General features: G+C 37.9%; 1 long non-coding RNA gene across 1 annotated transcript in view; it reads left to right on the plus strand.

The window, feature by feature from the left end:
- LOC141366224 (uncharacterized) overlaps nt 1-24,898 on the plus strand; it is a 31,854-nt gene extending 6,956 nt beyond the window's left edge. Inside the window, exon 3 of the long non-coding RNA XR_012371325.1 lies at nt 24,692-24,898. This is a non-coding gene — a long non-coding RNA (uncharacterized lncRNA). The remainder of the gene's footprint in view (nt 1-24,691) is intronic.
- The last annotated feature ends 697 nt before the right edge of the window (nt 24,899-25,595 follow it).

A 25,595-nucleotide genomic window follows, 5' to 3' on the forward strand; every position in this document is an offset into this window, starting at 1 on the left:
ATCACGAGAAATTAAGTCGTGATCACGAGAAAACAAGCGAGCAAAAATAATAATAGTGCATGTCCTCTCTCGGCTTCCGTACTTTAGTGACCTGGTATATTTTGACATTTTAGTTGTCATCAAACAGATGTTAAAATATACAGGGTTAAAGTTCAACAGTAATAATTCAGTCACCACAATAGTAAGAGTACTGCAAAATTTGTATTAAATGATTACAGTTTTAAATTTTTTATAAAACATAATATTTTTCATTTTTTTCCCTCTTTTGTTGATAATTGTTGATAAGATAGATTGAGAAATACTAAGAAGGTGGAGGTCTAACTTTAGAAAATGAATGAGGGGGATGTAACCCTTATTTTCTGATTTCTCTTTGTCTTTTTCCTAGAATATACCTTTAGTTAAAGTGACAGAGGAAAACTGCATAATACACACAAATGGTCACTGTTTAAACTGTAACACTTTACAATAATGTTGTATTAGTAAACATTAGGTTTTCATCACTTGTTGATTCTTGTTAATGTTAGTTAATGTCAATACAGTTATTCATGTTATTTTATGATGCATTAATTAATGTTAACAGTTATTGTTAACGCTTGATTTTGTAAATGTATTAGTAAATGTCTAAATTAACATAAACCAAGATTAACATGCTGTAGAAGTATTGTAGAAGTTCATGTTAACTAATGCGTTAACTTATCGTTAACAAATAAAACCTTATCGTAAATTGTTAATGGTAAAACAAATGAAAATAAAATAGTAAAACATTTTCCAATGAATTTCCAAATGAAATATTAAATTCACAGACAAATTTTTTACAACAAATACCCTTTATGTGCTATTGTCTCCAGTGTGTCATCAAGTCATAATTTTAGGCCCTGTTAATGATTTCCCTGTTTTTTTACAGTATGATGCTGGCATCATGGCTGCCAGCCAGTTACTGTATTTTGATTTACAGAATTGTACTGCAATGTTTGTATGTTTTATTTAATTTTAGTCTTGTGAAGCACATTGCGATGTTACAGAAAATAATGTTTATTATTATTATTTTTTTTTTACTTAAATCTCATGTAAAATAGTAAGTTTACACACACCTACTATAATAGTGTGCTCATGGAAATGAAATAGAGGAATGAAGTATACTATTAAAAAATCATGTAAAAGGTGAAGATGTGACTTGTCTTGTGCCATTTCTAGTTCTTTCTCATCTTGAATTCCAATTTCTCATTCTCGTTCATTTTTGTGTCATTCTTACATTTAATGCAAAACATGCAGTAGCACAGTTTTGCTCTGCAAGCCATGTACATACAATACATCAACCGTGGTATACGTGGCTATGTGTAGCACAATCTATACTGGATTTTTGCTGCATCTTGATCTCTTAATAACCCCATAGGGTTATTGACTGTTCCTCTGTTATCCTTCCAGTCAGCTGTAGTTTGATCTTAACAATTTAAGAATGACTCTATCTGGATAATTGAAACCTCATACTGCCCCCCCTCCAAGTTGGTGGAGCAGATGCCATGCTTTACCGAATTTCTTGCCGTCGTCGCATCCCCCTCACCTGTCAGCTTCGTATTTAACAGCGTCCACCCGTCGTTAGCACCTGTCACCCTCCCACCCCAGGCCAGCGTTAGACCCCAGTAACAGTGAAACATAAAGTGGAAGATCCGCCACATGTGCCATAGTGCTACTGACGAGACTTGAGCAAGCGTTGACAGACACCCGCCGCCACTGACAAGATGATTAAACCGACTGCTGTTGCTGGTTGTGTGCACATAGTGGTTCACAGAGCTACCGGTATGACGAAGTGTAGCCTACAATAAACCAATACACAAAGATGCATTGTACAATTAACATCTGTTGATGAGCTTTACTCTGTTTCTCTGTTGTATTATATGTAATATTACAGTGACATTTTTACATTTTTAAGTGTGGCTTAAGTGTCCAAATATATTGAGGGCCTTGAACCCTTGAACATTAGATGGGTAATATATTTATATTTTATTTTTTATGGCTAGAAAATATATTTAGCAAAATGCAATTTTTTTGTATAAATTATATATACTGTACATATGCAAAGTTTATAAATGCATATAAAACAGTGTGTATACTAGTTTTATAGTAAGTTAAAAATAACACAGTTGTACATTAATGCTTATTTGAATAATTGTGTTGTTTTATCCTACATGTTTTCAGAGTGCATATATTTCAGGATATAAATATTCATGGCTTCAGATGTACCATGATTCTTCCTGCTTTAAGCATGTGCTTTATAAAAAAAACTGTCATGTTTGTAGTTGCTAAAAAGCTTTTTACTGGCATTGCAATCCTAAATCCTGTTCCACTTAACTCCTGTTTCCTTTATGGGAGGACAGTATTGGCTAGTAAATTTCTCTGAACTAGGTCAAGTTCAGATATCTTCATGACTTACAGAACTAGTGTACATGGACAGAGTTTGTCATATACCTGTACCATACTGTAACTGCATGTGGAAAAAAAGCAGTTTGTTTGCATACAAATATAAATAGTTTTCATGCATTAATGGCTACTAATTAATTTTAGCCAAGCCGACTAAATTAATGTTGCAATTTGGGTTTTAAGATCGTAATGTAAGTGTCCTATGTGGATCCATTACAGGCTCAACATTTCTATTAACTCGCACTGTGTGATTAGCAACGATTTAAGTAGCAACAGTGTTATAAAAAATATCACCCAAACTTTTTTTTTTAAATATTCAGAATTGTTAAAATCGTGCTCATGAATATGATAAATAGAGGAACAGAATCTACTTAGAAAAAGTGATTAATGGAGTGTTTTCTTCTTTATCATGGCATGTAAGAAATCTGGGGAGAAAGGAATCACAAATACAAAAATACAATAAAAACAAATATTGTTCAGATATAAGTTAGCGGCACAGGAATAAAGATGGAAACAGTGTGTTCCCATACAGTTCCTTATGTGTGCCATAAAATTAATGTAGTAACAATAAAAATATAGCAGTTATTATGTTTAAAAACCTTTTGGGCCCTATTTTAACGATCTAAGCGCATTGTCTAAAGCGCACCGCACAACGTCTAAATGGGCGTGTCCGAATGCACTTTTGTTATTTTAACGATGGGAAAATGGTTTGTGCGCCGAGCGCATAGACGAAAAGGGTTGGTCCTATTTTTTTAATGATTAATGGGAGTATTTTGGGCGTAACGTGCAATAAACCAATAAGAGTCTCAGCTCTCATCCCCTTTAAAAGCCTGTTGCGCTGGCGCTATGTTTAATCCCTATTTAGATGACGGACTTTGTAAACTGTTAAATAATTGTATTGTTTTTCACTTGTATTGAAATTGTTATTTTTTATTAAAACCTTCAAAACCCGTTTTCTTTTAGTCATGGAAGTAAAAAAGCAGGTTTTTAATTGTTTTAAATGTTTGCCTATCCAATATCATCAAAAAATAATTTACAAGTATGTAAGAAACGGTTTGTACTGTAAAAATACTTTATTTATAACAAACAGGAGATAAAGAATTTACAAACGGCCCTCCACAAGGTTCAGCACTTGGACAGCGGCAGTTTTTTTTAAGCATTACTTAAAAATGTTTCTCATCTAACCATATCCACAGGTACAGAGTCATCCATAAATCCGTGAGGTAGCATTTTAAAAAAACATTTAAAAATAGATGCATTTGTTTAAAGCAATTTATTTACTTATACCAGGCTGCAGGTGAAGCAGTTCTTTTTGTGCCTTCTAACGTCTCATAATTAGTCCTCATTTATGTCCAAGAGACTCAATAATAATCAATAATAATCTTTTACATTCAATCTTTTAATCTTTCATATTTAAAAGCGTTTTTGTGCGGCTGCGCATTCATGTATGTGCTAAGCAAACCCGCATTGTCGTCCCGTTTAGGCGCATATTACTAATGCGCTCTTTAAATAACAAAAAAACATTAGTTGCCTCAAAATAGCAACGTGCCAACAATGCGCCTGAACACACCTCGTTTTCAGACCAGAACGCCCATGGGCGCAAAAGGGGGCGCAAATGCCTTTGCTTAAACAACGTGGCGCTAAACGTGAAAATTATACTAGGAAACTAGCAAATGATACTTGCGTTGCACATTGCGCTGCATTGCGCCGGGTGTAAGATAGAGCCCATAGACTTAATGATAATATTTAATGTGACACAGATTAAATAGCATGAAATTTCACACTGTACTGAAGTATGGAAGTGGAGAGGAAGAAGGCGGAAACGGGAACACATTTAACACTTTAATATCCAAAATAAACAAGCACAACAAACGAAAGTAAAAAACCGGCATTACTTGGAGTGCCAAAAATAAAAATAAACTACATACAATATTGAAGAATTCTGCATCATGTCTGATTCATTCCAGTAACATATATTGCAGTGAATTATAAACAGAGAAAACATTCTATAATGCTACATGTTGTTGGTGGCTTTTAGGTTGTTCTTTTGTAGGTGACAAAGTGTGTTTGTCGGCTGTCAACCTTTGCTAGTGTTCTGGAAGAATGAGTTGATTTGAGACCTGAATAAAGTGTTTAGTTGTAGTGCATTTTGAATGTGAAATGAACTACTTTGCCAAGCTGAAAGTTTGTTAGGAGAACTGTGTGAAGAGTTTTGCAAAAGTATTGAGAAATGTGTCCTATAGCGACTGTAAAAAACTGTAAATTATAGACACAATTATAAACACTGGCTATAGCCCTTTGCAGATACATGTTCATTTTATTTTAAAGGTGCAGTGTGTAATATTTAGAAGGATCTCTTGACAGAAATGCAAAATAATATACAAAACTATATTTTCATAGGTGTATTAAAACCTTTTTATAATGAACCATTTTTATAACCTGAGAATGAGACATTTTATCTAGATACACTGAGGGTCCCCTTACGTGGAAGTCGCCATTTTGTGCCGCCATGTTTCTACAGAAGCTCTTAACGGACAAACCTTTTTTACTAAGTTGTCTCCGACGATGGCATGTTTTTCTGGTGGGGCTACCGTAACTTCTCTATGTGTTTTAAAAGCGAGGGGTGAGCAGTGGACTGAGCCGTTGGTTGCAATTCGCACTAGATGCCGTTAAAATGTACACACTGCACCTTTAAAATAAATATTTAATAATATTTGGGTAGCATTGTTGCCTCACAGCAAGAAGGTCCCCGGTTCGAACCCCAGCTAGGTCAGGTGGCCTTTCTGTTTGAAGTTTGCACGTGCACAGATGAAATGACTTTGCTCATTTATTATGTTTTTGTAGAGCAATTTCAGGTTAAGAAGCAAAAGTTATGATACAGTCGATTTCAAGTTTAATTGTTTGTCAGAAATTTGTTGTGTTATTGTGATTTTAGCATGCGATTTTTAGAGATAAATATCTGTTTAAATTAGGATTTTTTAATGGGTCTGAAATCATGGCTTGATGAAGCACCGCCTCTAACACAATAATATACAGAGTCTATTAGCATCAGCAGTTTGCCCGCTTGGTCAAAAGTTGTAAAAGGTTGACAGCTGACACGCCCCGAGCGTTTGAGAGTAAAGAATTCTGCTTTTACCATGTTTTTATGATTTATTTTATTTACTTGTTTTTATAATTCAGATTTGGGTGGGTGGTTAATAACACATGTTTCTGTGATGTGACAAACTCAGAACACAAATTTAATATCGCATTACACAGAATTTAAAAGATGTGTTGACAAGTGTCGAATCTGAGATCATGCCATCTAAATGGTGTCATCCCGCCGGGAACACCAACTTTCCAGTGCTGGGGAGATTCAAAGGTTACCAGTTTAATATTAAGTCAATGGATCAGATGTACTGATCAGAGTCAGTGTAATTTGGAAATAATGCAAATGGCAGTGTGTCTAATTGTGCTGCACTTAAGGGCCAATTAGTATGAAGCAATTATCAGAGTTGATTTGACCTGAAGTTGACTGTGGCCCGTGGGTGGTGCCAGTTAATAGATGCTGGAGGGTTACCATTCAGGTTCTTATCCAGTTGACAATAACTACGTTCACATTTCCAATAATCAGAGTAAGAACTTAATCGCAGTAAGATGTTTACATGACTGGAGCTAACCCATTCACTTCTTTTTACATGCAGTTTTTATTTTTTGATTATTCACTAATGATTGTTTATTATTCACACATATAGCCCAATGATGAACTCACATATATTGTCCACTGTTTTAATTTACTTACATGAAGTGACAAACACATTCTTATGGACATATTTCTTTATTCAGTGCCTTGATGAAGACAGAGTTATTATGAAAGTGCTTGTAATGGTATTATACACTATTGACGCGTTATTTAAGTTAATTCTGAAAAAAGGCAAACTGTTGACAGCGAGTCATGTTCCTACTATTTTTTCCTACTATGAAAGTGATTAGGGCTCATGATCAGTTTGGTTACAAACATTACTTAATATATCTTCCTTTGTGTTCATCAGAACAAGGAAAATGATGACAGAAGAACTATCCCTTTAAACTGCCCATATTATGAAAAATTAACTTTTTCTGGATTTTGGGGTGTTCGTTTGTGTCTCTGATGCTTCCACACACATATGAACTTGGAAAAAAATCCATCACGACGTAAATAGTCCTCAGATTGTATATTATGTAATATCTATCACAAGACGTTCATGCGAAATCTGATGTAAACAACATACTATATATCTATATTTCACAGAAACAGACTGGATTTGATTCGCGATCATTATATCAACACAAAGGTAAGAAGTCACGTTTATATTCTGCATGTTTTCATCTGGACTTCTGCCACAAAATACTACATTTATGATGCTAGAGCATCTGTATCTCAAAACAGAGACCATACACTGATGCTAAACCCGTAAGTTATACCTTTTAAACGATGTATAGTAATGTTAATATTATTAATGTTTGTAGACAGTATATAGATATTGTTAGCAGCGTTATTGGTGCACTTCGAGGGGGTGAACTTGTGTGTGCGATTTAGTAGTCATTTGCCATTAAGAACGACGAGGTGACTAACCGCTATGCTAGATAGTTTGCAGCATGGTTTCTCCTGCAAAGCCAGTGACCAGCTACCGTACTTTTCGAAAGTTAAAATAATTATTTAACTGCTTTATTTTACAATTCTACATGAACTTACTAAGTAATAGTGTTTTGCCAAACTAACCAAGACCGGGCCTAACCGACCCGGCTTTTCCGATGAGCCTAACGTACCCCCGAGTCTTTATCACTTTCCCAAGATACGCCGGACCTCCCGCTAGCTTCTAGAAATTAGTATGCTGTCCACAAGCAGTATACATCCCCTGCCTGGTCTTAATTTCTGTAATTTGCGAAAATAATGCGTTTGAAAATGGTTTATAAGTAAGCAATAAGGTACGAGAGGCTGTGCTGTATCGTGAATAAGTAATGGCTGAAGGACGTTGTTAGGCACGACGCGAAGCGGACAATATTAAAGTAAAAAAAATATTAGTGCAACTTTCATGAAGTTAAATCAATAAAAGCATTCCTTCCGCTAGAAAAAATAGTCCCTGACTGCGAACAACAACATGAAAGCTCAAATAAAAACAACAAACTGTTCTCAGACTTTAGTACTGTTCCAATTCAAAGTTCGCATCAAGCCCAAGTTCACATAAAATCCCCAGATGTATTCTTGATCCGCCCATTTTATCGAGGATGCATCAGAGGAGACTTGTGTGGACTTATGACAGCGAGGTTTCCCAGAATGCATTTCGCGTCAGGAGTTCGTTCTTCCGAGTCTGAACTTGCAAGTTCGAACTACGAAGGACACAAGTCCGAGTTTGGCGTACTTGGTATTGAGAAACGGCTTTTGTCTCATTATATGTGTTTGTGTTGCTAAGGGTGTTGCTAAGGGTGTTGCTAAGGGCGGAGTGATATTAAATAGAACCGTTGGGTGAAGCGGTCATAGCAGTGTTTTATTGTGAATAAAGCACACCTATTGACCAATCAGAATCAAGGATTGGAACTGACCGTTTTATAAACGGGAATATGTTAGCGTTGTCCATGGCAAAACAGGTGTATTGTTGAGACTGCTACATCACAATTTACTCTCGAATCATTATGTGTCATGAGTTTCTTCTCCTGGAATGTACTTATTGCTTGATTTGTCTGTTGGCAATATATAAACTGTTAATAATAATATATAATATATACAAATAATACAGTCTGTACTGCTCGCGATACCATTGCGCATGCGCACATGACGTTAGTAGTGGGGCGTGGCCAAAGGAGCAGCAGCTCATAAATATGTAATGACCACCTCAAAACGGCACAATCTGAAATGCCCTGAAACAGAGGCTCCTAGAGATGGGCAACAATCTTTTCCTACAAGCTATTTCGAGCAAACGTACACCTATTTGAGCAGTCATAAGATGGGCACTTTAAGTTATTTTCACAAATGTGACACGGCAGTTAGTATTCAGATCTGGATTGATAAAAATCTCTGTTGACCTGTTGATAAACTGGCATAGTTGAAACCTAAAATTTATGCACAAGACAATAAGCGTATACAGTAACTGACAATGATGTAATAGGAGCTGACATTAAACAGCAGATTCTGACATTGCACTAAGGCACGTTGAGTTTTCAGCTCATTCCTCTAGGGAAGAGTCAACACAATACACAATTCAACAAAGAACAAACACAAAACAAATCCGCCATACCTGTGGGATTTCTTATTTCTGTCTCCATCTGATGATAAATAAAAGAGAACAGATTACTGCGCTTCAGGTATGTTTAAATAGTCCACTTGTATATCTCACAAAAACATTTATTCCTAATAGATCAAGTTTATCCATACACCCCAAGAAAAAAAGTAAAACATAGTTTTTGTCATGACATGTTGAGCACATTACTTTTTAAAATAAAATCACCCTGTAGACCGTTTTAGCGGCAACATCATAAACAAGCGTCTTGTGCCAAACTTAACTTTTGGTAGACGTACAAAGAATCAATAAATCTCCATTGTAGACTGTTTTTGATAACAAACAAAATAATTAACAAGTAAATGACCTTAATTCAAATTTTTATTACACTGAGCTACGGTTACTGTGTAAAATGTACATAATACAATGTAAACTGTAGATCTGCTGCCGAACCTCTCTTCTCACAGCAGTGATCCATGGTCGCCATCTCCCCTCGTCTTTAGGAAACCAAAACATTTTTATTTTCCACATGATATTTGTTTCAGAGTTCAGTTTAGCCACTAGTCAGACCATTAAACAAACCCAGCTGAGTAACCGCAACAACGTGCGAGCCTCCAATAAAAGCATCTATATCACAGTTGTATTCATAACTTTTAACAATAAAATTTGCAATCCTAAGCCCTTTTCACACAGACATTATGGAAAATTCACGGAATACACATGCATCCAGGATTTGTCTGGGAACATTAGATTTTTGGTTCATTCACACTACAAATGATTTTCCAGAATCTGTATGTGCGTTCACACAGATACCGTAAGGTTGCGTTCACACAGATACGCTGCCTAAAGATCCTGTAAAGACACTTGACGTGTTAAAAGTCCTGCACTTAGTCGTTTTTTTATCTCCACAGCGTCTAAAGTTTGCTTATCTGTTATATCTTCAGAAACTACTCGCATGCATTTTTGTTTATGATAAGAGTCCGCGCCGTTTGAGTATGCTGGTGAATGATCTCAGCTCCCTGATCTCTGCTTCAGTCCAGTTTGCAGATATTTCTTATCATGAATGTTAATGGGCATTTAAAACCACAGTTTTAAAGAGCTGAACGATATATATATTGTTGCAATGACGCGCTGGCATTTTTTGTTTATTGTAAGCTCATATGAGCTCATGACGCGCTAGTCTTTTATGCTGCTAAATGATCTCAGCTTCATCGTAGATAGTGACGAGCTGTCTGATCTCTCCCTTACGAAAATTAACCATGGTTTTACTACAGTTATGACCAAAAAACCATGGTTACTGTAGTAAAACCATGGTTACCACAAAATAACTTTGGTTTTGACAACCATGGTTTTCAAAAAACAGAGTTAAACCATGGTTAGTGTAGTAAAACCATGGTTTTGCTTATAGTAATCAATTGACCAACAACCTATGGTTACTACACTTTTACCACAATAAAACCATGGTCAATTTTCGTAAGGGCTGCTTCTGTCCAGTTTCGCAGACATTTCTCGTTGTGAATGTTAATCTGCATGTAAATCCCTTATTTTAAAGAGCTGAACCATAGCTTTATTGTTGGGATGACACGCATGTCCTCACTACGGCACGCCCCTAACAGCATTGTGTCTGCCTCATGTTCACACAGAGGGCTTTCCGGGAATGTTATGGGAATGTTACTAGTAGGCATGGGCCGGTTACCAGTTTCAAGGTATATAGAGGTTTTAAACAACCAAGGTTTCAAAACCACTAAAATGTTCTGTGATACCTCCAAGGTATGAGGTGTGTTTACAAAATTCTGTAAATCATTAAGTCATGTGATTGATTTGATGTTCACATTTAAAGGACAAGTTCGGTATTTTACACTTAAAGCCCTGTTTTCAGGTTGTTTATGGTGAAATAGAACGGTTTTGACTGAAATTGCGACACACGCGGCCGCCCCGAGAATTCTCGGGCGTTTGTGTTTTACCTCCCACCTCTACAATGGGTGCATAGGCGCACCGGAACAATCCCCTCCAAAATGCACCCAACCTTCGCCCACAAAGACGTGAAACTCACAGAGTGGCCAGGGGTGCTCACCGATATGCCCACACAAAAATCGCTGCAAAAGATGCTTTCCAACAGGTGTTTTAGCATTCGTTGTTAACTTGTGGACCTATTTTTCTAAACGCCTCACACCCGTATATTCTTCCGATGAGAGCTTGAATAATAGACACTCCAGCCCAGTTGATGGCGCTAATCCGCCTTTGCCAATTGCAGGAAATAGAAACAAAGTTCCCGGCGCAGAGTAATATAACGTACTTCACAGCACATCTAATACAAGTCAATGGAGTTGGCAAAAACTACGATAAAACCTGTTGGAGTGTGTCTTTTGCAGCGATTTTTGTGTGGGCGTGTCGGTGAACACCCCTGACCACTCGGTGGGTTTCACGTCTTTGTGGACGAAGGTTTGGTGCATTTTGGGAGGGATTGTTCCAGTGCACCATTGGGCCCATTGTGGAGGTGGGAGGTGAAGCACGGGCACCCGAGGGTTCTCGGGGCGGCCGCATGTGTCGGGATTTCAGTCAAAACTATTTTATTTCATCACAAACAATCTGAAAACAGGGCTTTAAGTGTAAAATACCGAACTTGTCCTTTAATATACATTACGATAATATTATATATATTTTGAAAGCATATTATTATTTAAAGACTTTATTTTTATATAGTGTTGCAATGGCAATACCGCAACACTGTGAAACCGTGGTATTTCTGCTAAAGGTTATACAGCCAGAATCTTATAACGGCCCGTGCCTAGTTATTAGGTCTTCTTTCCAGGAGCGATCCCAAAACATTTATGAGACGTGTTTGAATTCACACAGAAGCCTGTCTGCCAATTTTATGGGTATTTTCTAGGACCAAAGTGCTTTGTTAATGAGGTTATTGGTAAAGTCCCAATCGTCTATGTGGTTGAACCGATTATATTTTCCTGTGGTGCGCGCAGTGTTAAGAACGTCTGAATCTGCTCCGATCGTAAATATTCAACATGTGAATTGTTGTGTGGCGGGAACCTCGAGGACAAACACGCACACACGCTGTAGATTGATACCCAATCGATACCCAATCACAAAGCAAGCTGATGAAAGACAAAACCATAAAAATTACAGTCATGGCACAGCAGGGACAGTCCAAAGTGAGAAAGTGATTTCTATATACTATATTAACAAAAGTGTTAAATCATCATTTTTTTCATCATGTTTGTGGACTCTCACATTTTGAAAAACTGATAAGATTTTAAAAATCTTTTGGTGTGGCCCTAGCTTTAGATATCCACATTATACATCAAATGACAACAGCCAGGAACCGAATTCAATTCCAGGATCAGCACATGAGAAGATGAACATAGCCAGCCAGTTTTATACTGTATTCACACTCAGTACACACACACACAATGATAGCAACCCATCCAAAATCCATTGCTGTGGCTTTCCTTGGCTTGTTACCATTGACAACTCTGTTTCAGGTTTATCTGTGTGTCTGTTTGTGTGTGTTGTATTTTTTTGGCGGGAGGGGGGGACAATGTACCGAGAGCATGTTCCATTTGGAAGTGGGGGCCAGCAAGGCAAACACTACACAGTAGTTGCCATTGCGACTAACTACATCCGCCTTTGTAACACGAGACTCCGTGACAGCCTTAGCGTGCCAAACTAAAAGGCCATTTTACAGCTGTCAGGAGCTGACAGCCATTACCCCTGCTTACACACGGCTCTCAGTATGCACTGTCAGGCGCGCGGGAGACGCCACAACTCCTTACCTGTGTCAGTCGCGGCAGCTATCATTTCCACTCTAATTAGCTACACTTCTCTCCGTCGCGCAAAACAAAGAGACGTACTATTTTTGGCATGATATATATTCTGATGTCTTTGTGTCTCCTCGGCATGTTTCTCGCTTTCTTCCTCCTCTCTTCTTTCTTTCAAGTGTTCTTTCCCTCCCCCATAGTCTTGTTTGTTTGTCGGCAGAGCTCCGCATTTCATCACCCGCTTCCTCCGCCGAGCGTGTGATTCCGGCAGTCGTTAAACCAGACTGAAATTAATACAGACAACGGGGAAACTTTCCCCCCCAACACCCCGATTGTTATGCAGAGCCGTGTGACGGGGACCGTTTTTTGTGTCGATGAAGGCCCTCTTCATTAAGAGAAATGGCGAATGATAATGATTCGCGACGACCTGGATTGCGGTCTTGTCGGGTTAAAGTCAAGTGCAGCATTCTTCTGCTTCCGATTAGCATTTATACCTGTGATTTAAACTGCGGCGTGTTGCGTCAACGTAGCATCAACAATACAATAGGCTGTCATTGCTGGTTAGCATTAAACATCACCTGATGGAATGTAATGAAGACAATATTCTTTTGTGTACCGGCTGATGAAATTCATAAGAATCAGGGGTATAGCAATCGTTATAGCTGGGTTGCAACATTTAAAACTTGCTAACTGTGAGTTTTGCTCTCAGTAACAGATCCAATTCCACTTCATTATACTCTACATACTTAAAAATGAAAGGTTCCTAAAAGGTTCTTTGTGGTTCCACAAAAGCGTTTAACGTCTACAGGACCTTTTTGATGCACTTAAATGTTTAAAGAAATTATTTATTTAAGTACTTTTGATTGGTGTCTTTGGAATCCAAAAATGGTTCTTCTATGAAGTGTCATTTTTAAACTTTAACATAAGAAATAAATTCATATATGTAGGGTGCAATTTGCTTGGGGGGTTATCCCTCCCCGTGGTCTTTATATTCCTTTCTCTAATGAATTATTTTCATCAAAATATATTTTCCCCATAATTAATAAAAAAATTCATAAAGTTTTGAATTGAATCTCGCTTGGGGTGGGTGCGAGTAGGATTGGTTACATTTCTATACATATTTTATTCAACAGTTACAATTAATAGCTTAAAGGATTAGTCCATTTTCTTAAAAAAATCCAGATAATTTACTCACCACCATGTCATCCAAAATTTTGATGTCTTTTTTTGTTCAGTCAAGAAGAAATTATGTTTTTGAGGAAAACATTCCAGGATTTTTCTCATTTTATTCGACTTAAATGGACCCCAACACTTATTAGTTTTAATGCAGTTTAAAATTGCAGTTTCAAAGGACTCTAAACGATTCCAATCGAGGCATAAGGGTCTTATCTAGCGAAACGATTGTCATTTTTGACAAAAATATGCACTTTTAAACCACAACTTTAATCTTCCTCCGGTCCTGTGACGCGCCAGCGCGACCTCACGCAATACGTCATCACGCCAAGAGGTCACGGATGACGTTTTGAAACTACACCCCAGTGTTTACAAGTGTGGACAAAGAGGACCGTTCTGACGTTGTTGTATGTGGAATGATACTAATTAATGTCTTTGTGTCAGTTTATTGTTTAAAATGGTCCGCAAATGTGTGTTTCATATATGTAACAGACACGTGACCTTTCGATGTCATTACGCAATTACGCGAGGTCGCGCTGGCTTGTCACACAGCCGGAGGAAGTTGTGAGTTAAAAGCATAGACATTATATACGTAGACACCTCATGATGTGCTGGAACGCATCAAGCGTCGGCGCCATATTGGATGGGTCTCCTCACTGTATGCTAGCACCAGAGTCAATGGGAGTTAACGGAAAGAAAGCAACTATGCCCGTATTTTGTGCAGCTTATGGTTGCAATAACCGGCGCAGTATTGATTCCAGAACACATGGGATTACATTTCACAAGTAAGATTGAACAATCATTTTGGTTATTTTACGTTATTATTTATAATATTATGTCAATGTTCAGCAGGAACTGGTCCTCTCTCTCATGATCGCTCGCTGTTTTTTCTTCACATTTGAAGGTTTCCCAGTGATACAGGCATGAGGAGGCAATGGGAAGTTGCTATAAAACGGGAGGGTTTTGTTGTGACAGAGTCGTCAAAGCGCTGTAGCAAAGAGTATAGATAGAAGAACAAGAGGGGAAACTCTGATTCGTTTTTGGCAACAGCCACTAGATGGCGCTTCAGTAGCACGGCCGCCATTTGGAATGAAAATTCTCACAGCCAATTCATTCTCAATTCATTCATATTAAAATTAATTTAATACCAAATTACATAAAATACCTAATTACGTAAAAATTACATAAAAATTGTGTACTTTTACTTTTCTTGAGTAAAAGTACTAAAGTACTTTTCAAGTAAAAGTAAAAAAGTAGATGTTTAATAGAGCTGTGCAAAAATATCGATACAGCTAACTATCGTGATAGTTCGCTGTATCGATAGTGTATCGATATTTTGCTCTCTACTATCGATATTTTAAAACACATCAAATCCCTCTGTGTGCATCAAACGACCTCCTCTGCTGCTGCTGCAAATGTCTCAGAAGTTAGAGAGAGTGAGAAAATGACAGAAAATTTAAAAACACCTGCAGCTTTCAAAGAGTTGCAGGTGTTCAGCTCTATTTTTTTTATTTTTTTATATAAAAAGAGAAAAAGTATTGCAATGTATTGCAACATGCAACGCATTGCATTGTATCGCGATACGTATCGTATAACGATCCATGTATCGTGATACGTATCGTATCGGGAGGCCCTTGCCAATACCAGCCCTAATGTTTAATGTACTTAAATATTAAATATAAACCAAAAACTTGAAATTATGAAATGTAGTGGAGTAAAAATTATGATAATATTCTTTGGAATATAAGTTTTCCAAAGAAAAACACTGATAAAATACAGATACTTGAAAATTTACTTTTATGTAGAAAGTAAAATACTTAAGTAGTGTCTGCCTCTGTCAATATGCCATACTTAAAGAGCATAATATAAAGTATTTTAGCATGAAAGCAGTTTTTTTCAATGTGTGGCAGCATCCTGTATCATAACTAAATCTCTGCCGCTTATAACAACCCAAACCGTGTGAAAATCCGGTAAAAATTAGGGGAGTTATGATTATTCCTCATTAGAAATGAATGCAAGGGAGCGCACTGGAGACCCATCCAAGATGATGGCCGCGGGATGTGTCAGCTCCAATAGGCAGCTCAGTCTACGAGGTGTCTACATACAGTATAATGTCTATGGGTTAAAAGTGCATATTTTTAATTTTTCTTGACAAAATGACAATCGTTTCACTAGGTAAGACCCTTATGCCTCATTTGGGATCGATTAGAGTCCTTTGAAACTGCAATTTTAAACTGCATTAAAACTGTTAAGTGTTGGGGTCCATTAAAGTCCATTAAAATGAGAAAAATCCTGGAAAGTTTTCCTCAAAAAACATAATTTCTTCTGGACTGAACAAAGAAAGACATCAACATTTTGTACGACATTGTGGTGAGTAAATTTTCTGGATTTTTTAAAGAAAATGGGCTAATCCCTTAATACCCTGAATAATCAATATAAGCCTATGGTTAAAAATTTTATTATATTTAAAAAACATCACCCCCCCACACATTTTTTTCTGCATATAGGCATTAAATTACATTAGGGCGAGTAAATGATGACAGAAGTTTTTGTTTGTGTATGTGTGTGAACTATTCCTTTAAAGCGACACCATGTAATTTTTCAACCTTTGTTAATATTCTGAAATAAGACAGTCTTGATGACGTATGCAGCTTAGAAATACGACATCCGGAGGCTGCAACCTTCAGACTGAGAAATGGCTTCTGCCACGAGTTCCTCATCAGAAAGTTGTAACATGACTGCGTTTCTCCCCGTTGCCTCAAAATGTTGATCTTTTAGCGTTTTAAAGGTTTAGTTTTTAGTTTAGTTTTAAGGTTGGCCAGTTCTTTTCCTTTGCTGCGGCGCTTGTGGCCTCTAGGGGCGCTAGGCGTGAAAAATACATGTCTAGCGCCCCCTAGTGGCCAAAAAGTTCTGCGGTGTGCCTTTAAGCAAACTTGTTCAACATGTTCAACAGTTTATACAACGGCACATCAGCAATTAGCAGTTGAACTTAAAAGACGAATCAAACATTCTATCAACAGCATGTATTTGCATTTGCAGGCAAGCCTGTATGGGAGCAAAAACAGCACGTTTGCTCAGGGGTTTGCAACACAAAAACACTGTGTCGCAATATTCGCCTGTACAGTCTTTGGCTTCCTTTGATCCCAACAAAAAAAAACTGTAATTCTGTGTATCTCCCTCCAAGATAAAAACCATTACACTTCTCCCTAAATTCCTCTATTGCATAAACACTTGCACAGGGAGAGAAAAATAACACGCAGGCACCAAACCGCGGGCACTTCAAGCAGACTGCTGAGAAAATAAACCATTCTCCCCTGTTTGCAACGTTTCTTGTGCCAGCCGCTCACGCAGTCTGAGACGGCAGGGTTGCACTGTCATGGCAAGCTTGAGAAAGAAATAAACAAGAGCTAGAAAGGCGATGAGTGTTTGCGGGTTGGCTGGATAGAAGTACAAAGGTTTATCCTCTGTGCCAGGATGTGGCTGTCGATGCCAAGTGGGGTGAAGCAGCTACAGCAAAACTGATATGCAGCTAGCGACATCATCGAAACTAACTATGTAAATGATGAAAAGAAAACATACACTTGTTGAATAGTGTTTTATTTAAGCAATATCGCTCGAGTAGGAGTGTGATATAGCTCTATATCATCACGGCTGTGATTAGGCCAGAGGCACGAGGCCGTAGGCCGAGTGCCGGAGGCAATCACAGCCGTGATGATATAGAGCTATATCACACGACTCCGAGAGCGATATTGCTTTTATACAACAGTTCGACATCACACGTTTGAAAAACGAAAACTAGAAAACAACAACGGAGTTATTTTAAAAGCCTCTTTGTTTGAGAACTACTTCTTCCGCCACGGATTTGAGGGCGGCCAGAATGACAGGTAAAACTTTCGGCTGCTTTGAAGCTCATAACAACTCAATGGACGGAAAAGCCGTTACTTTAAATTACCGTTTTTTGGTCACAAAGTGTAGTTTTAAGATTAGTTCAGTCGAGAATGTACAGTATATGTATTATATTTAAATCTGCAGTCGATTAGTAAAGATAGCGCCTGTTTGAACGTTTGCTTAGTGAGATTCGGTACGAATGAGAACCAAAGCATGAGCGGACGTCAGTGTTCACTCGCCCCGCTGACCACCGCCCTCTCTGGGCTACATCTCTGACAGGGATTGCCTGGCTCTCATGTTGGCCTTGTTTGTTTATGATCGTCAAAATGAGATCAAATCAGCAGTATTTGGTGTCATGATCAAACTATTACTTCTTTTTTAATTCATATTTAGTGTCTTTTGTGTTATTATTGTTTTGGCGCGAGGTAAAAGTTAATAAAACTACTTGTATAACGTTACTATTGCTTTCTCATTTATTCTTAACGTGATACGAGCACTCGATTATTATTATTAAACTTTGTTCTTGTCAGTACTATATAAAACGGTTTTTTATAAGTGTCAGAGAGATGTTTTTGCATGCTGCTTATAAATAACGTTATACCAGTGGCGATATCTCATAACATGTTTTAATAGTCACGTCACGATAAAGTAAATGGTCAATGTCCACATTTAAAAGCTGCGGTGCTTACCTGCAGTTCCACGGTGTTTTCGCGTTCTGATAAGAAATATAGCTCCAGAAAAAAAGAGTGTTTATATCCCTTTTTCCAAGTGTTAATCGTCCACACGATGTGACAAGACATTTCTCCCATTAACTTTAACGTAACATCAAAGAGCGCTGATCTTTGACGGAATAATAACTTCCGATTGGGGATTCACAGACTGATTTATGAGCTAGTAAACTAATGAGACGCACGGAGAGTGATTCAAAACAGCGCGTCTGTGTTTTTCCATTCAGAGATGAGCCTGCTTAGGACCTCCATTCACTAGGTGGCGGAATGATACGAAAGGTGAAGCGGTTACAGTGCCGATATCAGCGCAATATCGCATAGCTCTTAGCCAATCAGATTCGAGAACCAGAAAGAACTGTTGTATAATATTCAATAAAGTGTTTTCTAAACACAAGTAAATGCCATAACCCTTCAACTTAATTGTAATATGAAACTGTCTTATTAATCGAAAATAATAACTATAGTGTATAAATTAAATTATGTGAGGAATTACTGACACCGATCACTGAATTAGTAAAAAATAATAATACACACCCCTGTGCATTATTTTTTAATAATTCAACAGACTGGTGGCAATAATGGCAATATGAAAATGTAGCTAGGTAGCGAATTCATATGAATTTGAATGATATAATTTGTATGTTTACTACAATCCGCATTCCCACAAGTGACATTAGGGGTTAGAGACAAAATGTCTTCCTGTAATTCAGGTAAATCAGGTTCGATTTTTCCACTTATATTGCATTGGCATTTTCAGGTCCCAAATGTTTACCCACTGCAAGAGCTAGAAAGGCGATAATTTACACTTACTGGACACTTTATTAGGCATACCTTGCTAGTACTAGTTTGTGGTCGCTTTTGCTTTCAAAACTGCATTTATTGGCATAGATTCAACAAGGTGTTGGAAACATTCCTCAGAAATGTTGGTCCATATTGACATGATAGCATCACGCAGTTGCTGTAGATTTGTCGGCTGCACATTCATGATGCGAATCTCCCGTTCCACCAAATCCCAAAGGTGCTTGATTGGATTGAGATCTGGTGACTGTGGAGGCCACTGGAGTACAGTGAACTCATTGTCATGTTCAAGAATCCCGTGTTTAAGATGATTCGAGCTTTGTGACATGGTCCATTATCCTGCTGGAAGTAGCCATCAGAAGATGGGTACACTGTGGTCATAAAAAGATGGACATGGTCAGCAAAAATATCTCCATGGGCTACATACTACATACTGTAAGTGCAAGCGTGTACAAAGTGCGTATGCAGACCCTCACGTATATGCATAAAAACTATACTTCAAGCTATATGCGGTCAACAGAGTGTGCGTTTCTTGAAAATTTTTTTGCATACTTACCTTAGAATGTTCGCCAACCAATCAGAATGAAGCATTCAACAGCCCTGCGATATAATACTTACTACATTATTTGAAAAACAACTTTCGCCGCATAAATTGCAGAATATGCTGTGATTTTTGTTGCAAAAAGTCACATATATCTTAGCAAAAAGTTGAAAAATTGGATCGGTGGCTAAACCAAAGAGGAGTCAAAAGAAAAGATCAAGCGTCAACTGAAAGCAGCTAAAATCCACAGATCTATTAGTTTTGTAATGTACTAGTTTTTGTTTCATGTGTATAATCCCTGTAATTTCAGTGATTTTGGACATTAAGGGGAATTTTTTTTAGCATTTTATTGTTACCATTGTTACAACCATAAACTTCATATACCCACCACCTCAGTTTTAAACTAATGACTTTTTGGAATGACATTAAGTGGGACCTAGGCTGTTACAGTATGTTTAGTTGCACTTTTTTTCATATGTGCAGTTTGTTGTTCATATTACGCCGCGACTCATTTCACATTTACTTTTTCAAATGAAATAAAATTCATATAATAATTTCTGAACATAGCATTGCATTTGTGTTTAAAAAATTAGTTTTTGACTTAAAACAGTTGCATATTAAACTTAAAGGAACAGTATGTAAGAAATGTATATTAATTAATCATAAAATGGCCCTGATATGTCACTAGACATTAAGAAATCATTTTCATTTTGAATACTTATATTACTGACAACAGTGGTCTGGCCAGGATATTGTCATTTAAAAAGTGGAGTTGCAGCCCTCAACTGATGTTTATTTTGTCATGTTGTGTATTGGCCAACAGTTGTGAGATTGCAGTACCAGTTTTAGCCACAAGTTTTGTGATTGCAATACCAGTTTTGGCCACAATCCTACATACTGTTCCTTTAAATTTAGCTCATCCTTCCTATTTTGTTGTTTTTTGGGGGCGTGTTAGAGTGGGATTCTGTTAGGTGGTCCTCAGAAAAATATTGTAAGATGAAGTGGTCCTTGGGCAGAAAAAGTTTGAGAAACACTGACACAAGCGCAGCCATGTCATAAAGTGACGTAAAGTGACGTGCACATGATCGTTGAAAAGTTGCAAACCATGAAGAACTCTCATTTGCCAACAAAAATAAGCGCAAAAGACAGCGCAAAGTTTTTGCAGTGTGTTACATGATAATATTTTTATATGACAGATGATGTTTTGCAAGTTCCTGCAATTTTTGCAAGTTCTTGCAATTTCATCGCATAAAATTGCATAAATATCCCACATATTCCATCGCATTTTTTTAAGAAAATGTGCCGCAAGAGCAAAGATTTTTGCCCGCAACAATCACAAAAAACTCTGCATTATTCTGGAAGGACTGGTACTGTATTAGCATGGCTTTGTGAGCAGGGTAGCATGGTAGTATAACATATTTTATTTAACCGTGTGTCATACATGTATAGTTATTGTACAATGTTCCTTGGAGTACCATGGAAATACATGGATATGGTGTACCGTGCCATCTGAACTGATCACTGTACAGTGTAGCCACAGCAATCTCACATCTGTCTATCTGTCTGTCTGTCTATCCTTACATCACCACATTTTGGCTCCATCCATCTACCTGTTTACCCATCCATCCTCAGCTCTGTAATTTTTCTCTGTGGTTGTCTCAGTGCTGGTGGGACCCCCGAGGTCCATGAGGAGCAGCTGTTTGGCTCTAACAGTATTATTCTGCCTGAGGCTCCTTTGGGACCCCAGCAGTCTCGTTAATCAAAGCCTCTGTGAGCTTCACCCAGCGCCGGTGCATCTTCCTCTGCCCCATCCATCATAAACCCCAGCACCGCTGCGTGCGTGCGTGCGTGTGTAGGTGCTCACGCTCTTCCAGGTTTCAGAAAGAAATTGAGACACTACAAGGAGGAAGCAATTAAGGGAGGTCTTTGGTCTGTTGTTCACAGGCTAATGGTTCGTCCCATTCCTCTTATTTATTTATCTGTACTAGCGGAAATGGCAGTAGTTTTGAGCATTGTGAAATCTGATGTGCCCCATATTTAAAGGGCCTTTCTGTCTCACGAATGAAATAAACAAGGGTCCAAACTGGACACGGGGCCAGAGGGATTTCATCATGTGTGGAATTATGAGCAGGAGCTGATGGACGGTCAATGTGAAGGTGAGAGAGCTTGAACTGAACTCTGTTTGAGATGATGTGTGTTTATATTGAGCTCATGATAATGTCAGAAGCACTTAAACTCCCTCGTGGCGCTTTACACTCAACATGCATCCTTACTCGCTTTCAAAAACAGCATTACGCTTAAATAAAGGCATTATATTTTTTACAGAATTTTTTTTACTTTAGGTTCTCTTCTAATGTTTAACTTTATAGTCAATGCTATATTTCAAGAGTTTAAGAAATGAATAGCAGCATAAATCATATTAATTTTGACAATATGTGCAATTTACAAATGATGTTTTTTGAATCCATACATCACTTTGTTTTTTCAGAGTTACCCTAGACCAGTAAAGTGCTGTAATTTCGATCCAAAAGTGCTGCGTTCTGAAAGTGAGAGAGATAAATTTCTCTTTAATAACCTGTACTACCAGGGACAGTAATGTTATTTTGACTGCAGCTCCAGTAATGTATTCTGACTTCACATCGCACGGTTGAGGGGAGAGAGGAGAAAGAAATGGGTGCCATTGTAATGGAAACCCCATTATAGCCCAGTTTAAGGGTAGGAGTAAGTGGGAGGTATAGTATAATTACCTGTCTCCATTAAATCCTGGGTCAAAGGGTTAGACTGCAATTGCATCAAATTGACCGCATTTGGGGGTACTTGGGCAATTGCAATGCAGATAGCTCTTCCTGGCAATCTGAAGTCCTGGATTTCTATTTAAATAATAGAAATAAGTCAGGGACAGCTTTGGTTGGGAGGTATGGCTGTGAGAGAGACAGTAAAAATCATAACTTACCCTTTTTTTTATTTGTAGATATATAAACATAAAAAAAATGCTTGAAGTTAAATCAATTGACATCATTGTGCCATAATGTTGATTAAACTAAATATATATATTTTTTAAAGAAATATTCCACTTTCCAAAATTCTGATCATTTACTCACCCCGATGTGTCCTTTTGAAATGATTATGTAATACGTATGTCTCACTGCTAGTGCAAGACAAGAAGTTGTGGTTTTAAAGTTTGAGAATAGGTTAAGATCATTTCAGCCCTTAAGGTGGTCGCACACCGGACGAGCAGCTCAGGGCCGCACCATGCCGCACCGTTCTAAAAAAAATCGTACACATTGTTTTTTATGAGTATACTGTATGCAAACCGGCGCCAACAGGTGTCGCCTATCCACGGCGCCCAGCTATGACTCAGGAAGTTGCTCAAATCCCTGTCGCGCCACTCATATAGTGTACGAAACCTCCTAGTTGTCCTACACGTGACTGGACGTGGCGCTGAGTTGAGCTGCTCGTCCGGTGTTGGTTCCCCTTCAAGGCCTAGGGAACCAGCTGTTTAAAAGTAGGCTACATATTTTTCTTTTTTACTGCATTAAAACTGCAATTTTAAACTGCATTGAAACGGTAAACTGTTGATGTCCACTAAAGTCCACTATATGGAGAACAATTCTGTATATTTTCCTCAAAAAACTTTATTTCTTCTTGACTAAACAAAAATAGACATAAACATCTTGGATGACATGGGGGTGAGTAAATTGTCGGGATTTTTTTAAGGTGGAGTATTCCTTTAAAGGAGATATTTCATAAGACTTTTTTAAGATGTCAAATAAGTGTCCCCAGAGTATGTATGTGAAGTTCTAGCTCAAAATATCATATAGAACAAAGTGTGAGCAAAATGTGCCGTTTTTGGGTGTGTCCTTTAAAATGCAAATGAGCTGATCTCTGCACTAAATGGCAGTGCTGTGGTTGGATAATGCAGAATAAGGGGCGGTATTATCCCCTTCTGACATCACAAGGGGAGCCAAATTTCTATGACCTATTTTTTCACATGGTTTACCAAAACTAAGTTACTGGATTGCTCTTTTTCACATTTTCTAGTTTGATAGAAGCACTGGGGACCCAATTATAGCACTTACACATGAAAAAAAAAATCAGATTTTCATGACATGTCCCCTTTAAATGAAAAATCATTATTGCATTAGAATTAAACCAGGTTGTGTAGTAAAGATGTAAAAGAAAATGTGAAAGCACAAATGTCTTATACTTTAAATTATGCTTCTAAAGTGTATCCTTTTATGTAGAAGATCTTTTTATAGTGGTTTTATAAAGGCATAATACCATATAAGTCCTCATCGATGCAACAAGTCGTTTTGGTGTATTGGGTATCATGGAAAAGGTTACCAGGTTTGATGTTACATCATGACAGCAGAGATGAATGAATCTATCACATTTCTTTCACACTAGTACCATGATAGCACATGTAAAGTTTCAGGATTATAATGAAAACAGGCTGTATATTGATTGGCTTGCTTACTAAATGTTCATTTAATTGTTTTCCAGTGAATGTGAATGCAGGTGTTTCCTCGTACTGCAATAATCCTTCTGGTAAAATCTGTCCCTCAGCCTTTAGTGCAAAGTTCAAATTTTATGCAAATAATAAACCGCACCCACCCAGTCACAAAACAGATCGCCGTGGCCCTGCTGCTTATGTGAAATGTTTTTCTTTGGGTTCAGAGAAAGTCCATCCTCTGAATTTATATAAACCTGCATTCATTTAAACGGGAAATCGTCATCGCCATTTCGACAAACTTTTAATGGTCTTTCCCATTGCATCAATTTGCATCACTTTGCTCTGAAACGGCCCTTCCGCGCTGGGGTAACAGTACTGGTCAGGACGGCGGAGCAAATGGAAAGCAGGTTGCACTGGTAATGCGGATACAATTACTGTAGATTACTGCGTAATGGTTACCACATGGACACAATGAAAACCTGATAATCCCCCACGTACGTCGCTTGCCTTCTTGACGTTTGCCACCATGGACAGTAACAGGCAGCTGTAAGAGAAATACAGACTATGGGAAAGTATGCGAGGGAGCTGACACAGAGAATAAGAAACAGTTCGGATACCAAATGAAGGCTGATGGATATTTGTATTTTTGCCCAGGTTTTCATTCTTTCTAATTTCCTGTTCAGCTTTTACATGGTGTCAGAGCAGGGGGAGGCTGTCAGACTCGGCTCCTTCACACAGCTGAGCCTCATTTGGCACCTGGGTTTATCTGATAGGAGCGGAGACAAGAATCCTACTGCCTGGAAGGTGACATTGCTTGGGGTCTGGATCAACTCCTTGAAAGTAAATCAATCCGTGAGGTGCTTGTTACTTACAAGACTTTACTGGGGGCTCTTTAGTAAGGATAGAGATGTGTGATTTTAACCCACTCGAAAACAGAAGATAGAAAGATCAGAATGTTGAATATTATAGCTCAATCTGATTTCTCAAAGATTTATGATTCAGTCATTTCAATTAAAATTAAAGAAAGATTAAGTGGGTACTTTCTGTGGTAGTGGCATTCAGAGAAAAAGCCCTAAAAATGTTTATGACAAGTACGTTCTGAAAAACCAATACGTGTACGCCATTGGTTAAGCCAGCAGTCAACTTCAGACCTATTAATCAGCACCAAAAGCCCAAATTAAGGCCTAGTCCACTAGGAAACGTGTATTTTTCCTCCTGCGGTTTAAAAAAATTCCTGTCTACACGACAACACCACAACCGGCGTTTCTTGAAATACTCACCCTGGCAGGGGTTTTCAAAAATGTTCGGTTTCAGTGACATGGTACTGCAGGTCCGTGTGGACGAACCGCTAAAAAAAGTCACGGTTATAAAAATACCTGTGTCCATGTGGACCAGGCCTAAGTCAGAATACAAAAAATTAAGCTTCATTCCATAACGTTTGCCTCTATATCACCACCAAAATAAATTGCCAAAATCACCAAAAATAAATTGCATACTTCTTTACATACTTATATCCGTAAAAATATGACTGATCGTTTACAATTATTCAAAAAACACTTTAAATGAGATGTGTTTAGAGAAAGACTG

The sequence above is a fragment of the Misgurnus anguillicaudatus genome, chromosome 9, assembly GCF_027580225.2.
Source record: "Misgurnus anguillicaudatus chromosome 9, ASM2758022v2, whole genome shotgun sequence".
Classification (NCBI taxonomy): Eukaryota; Metazoa; Chordata; class Actinopteri; order Cypriniformes; family Cobitidae; genus Misgurnus; species Misgurnus anguillicaudatus.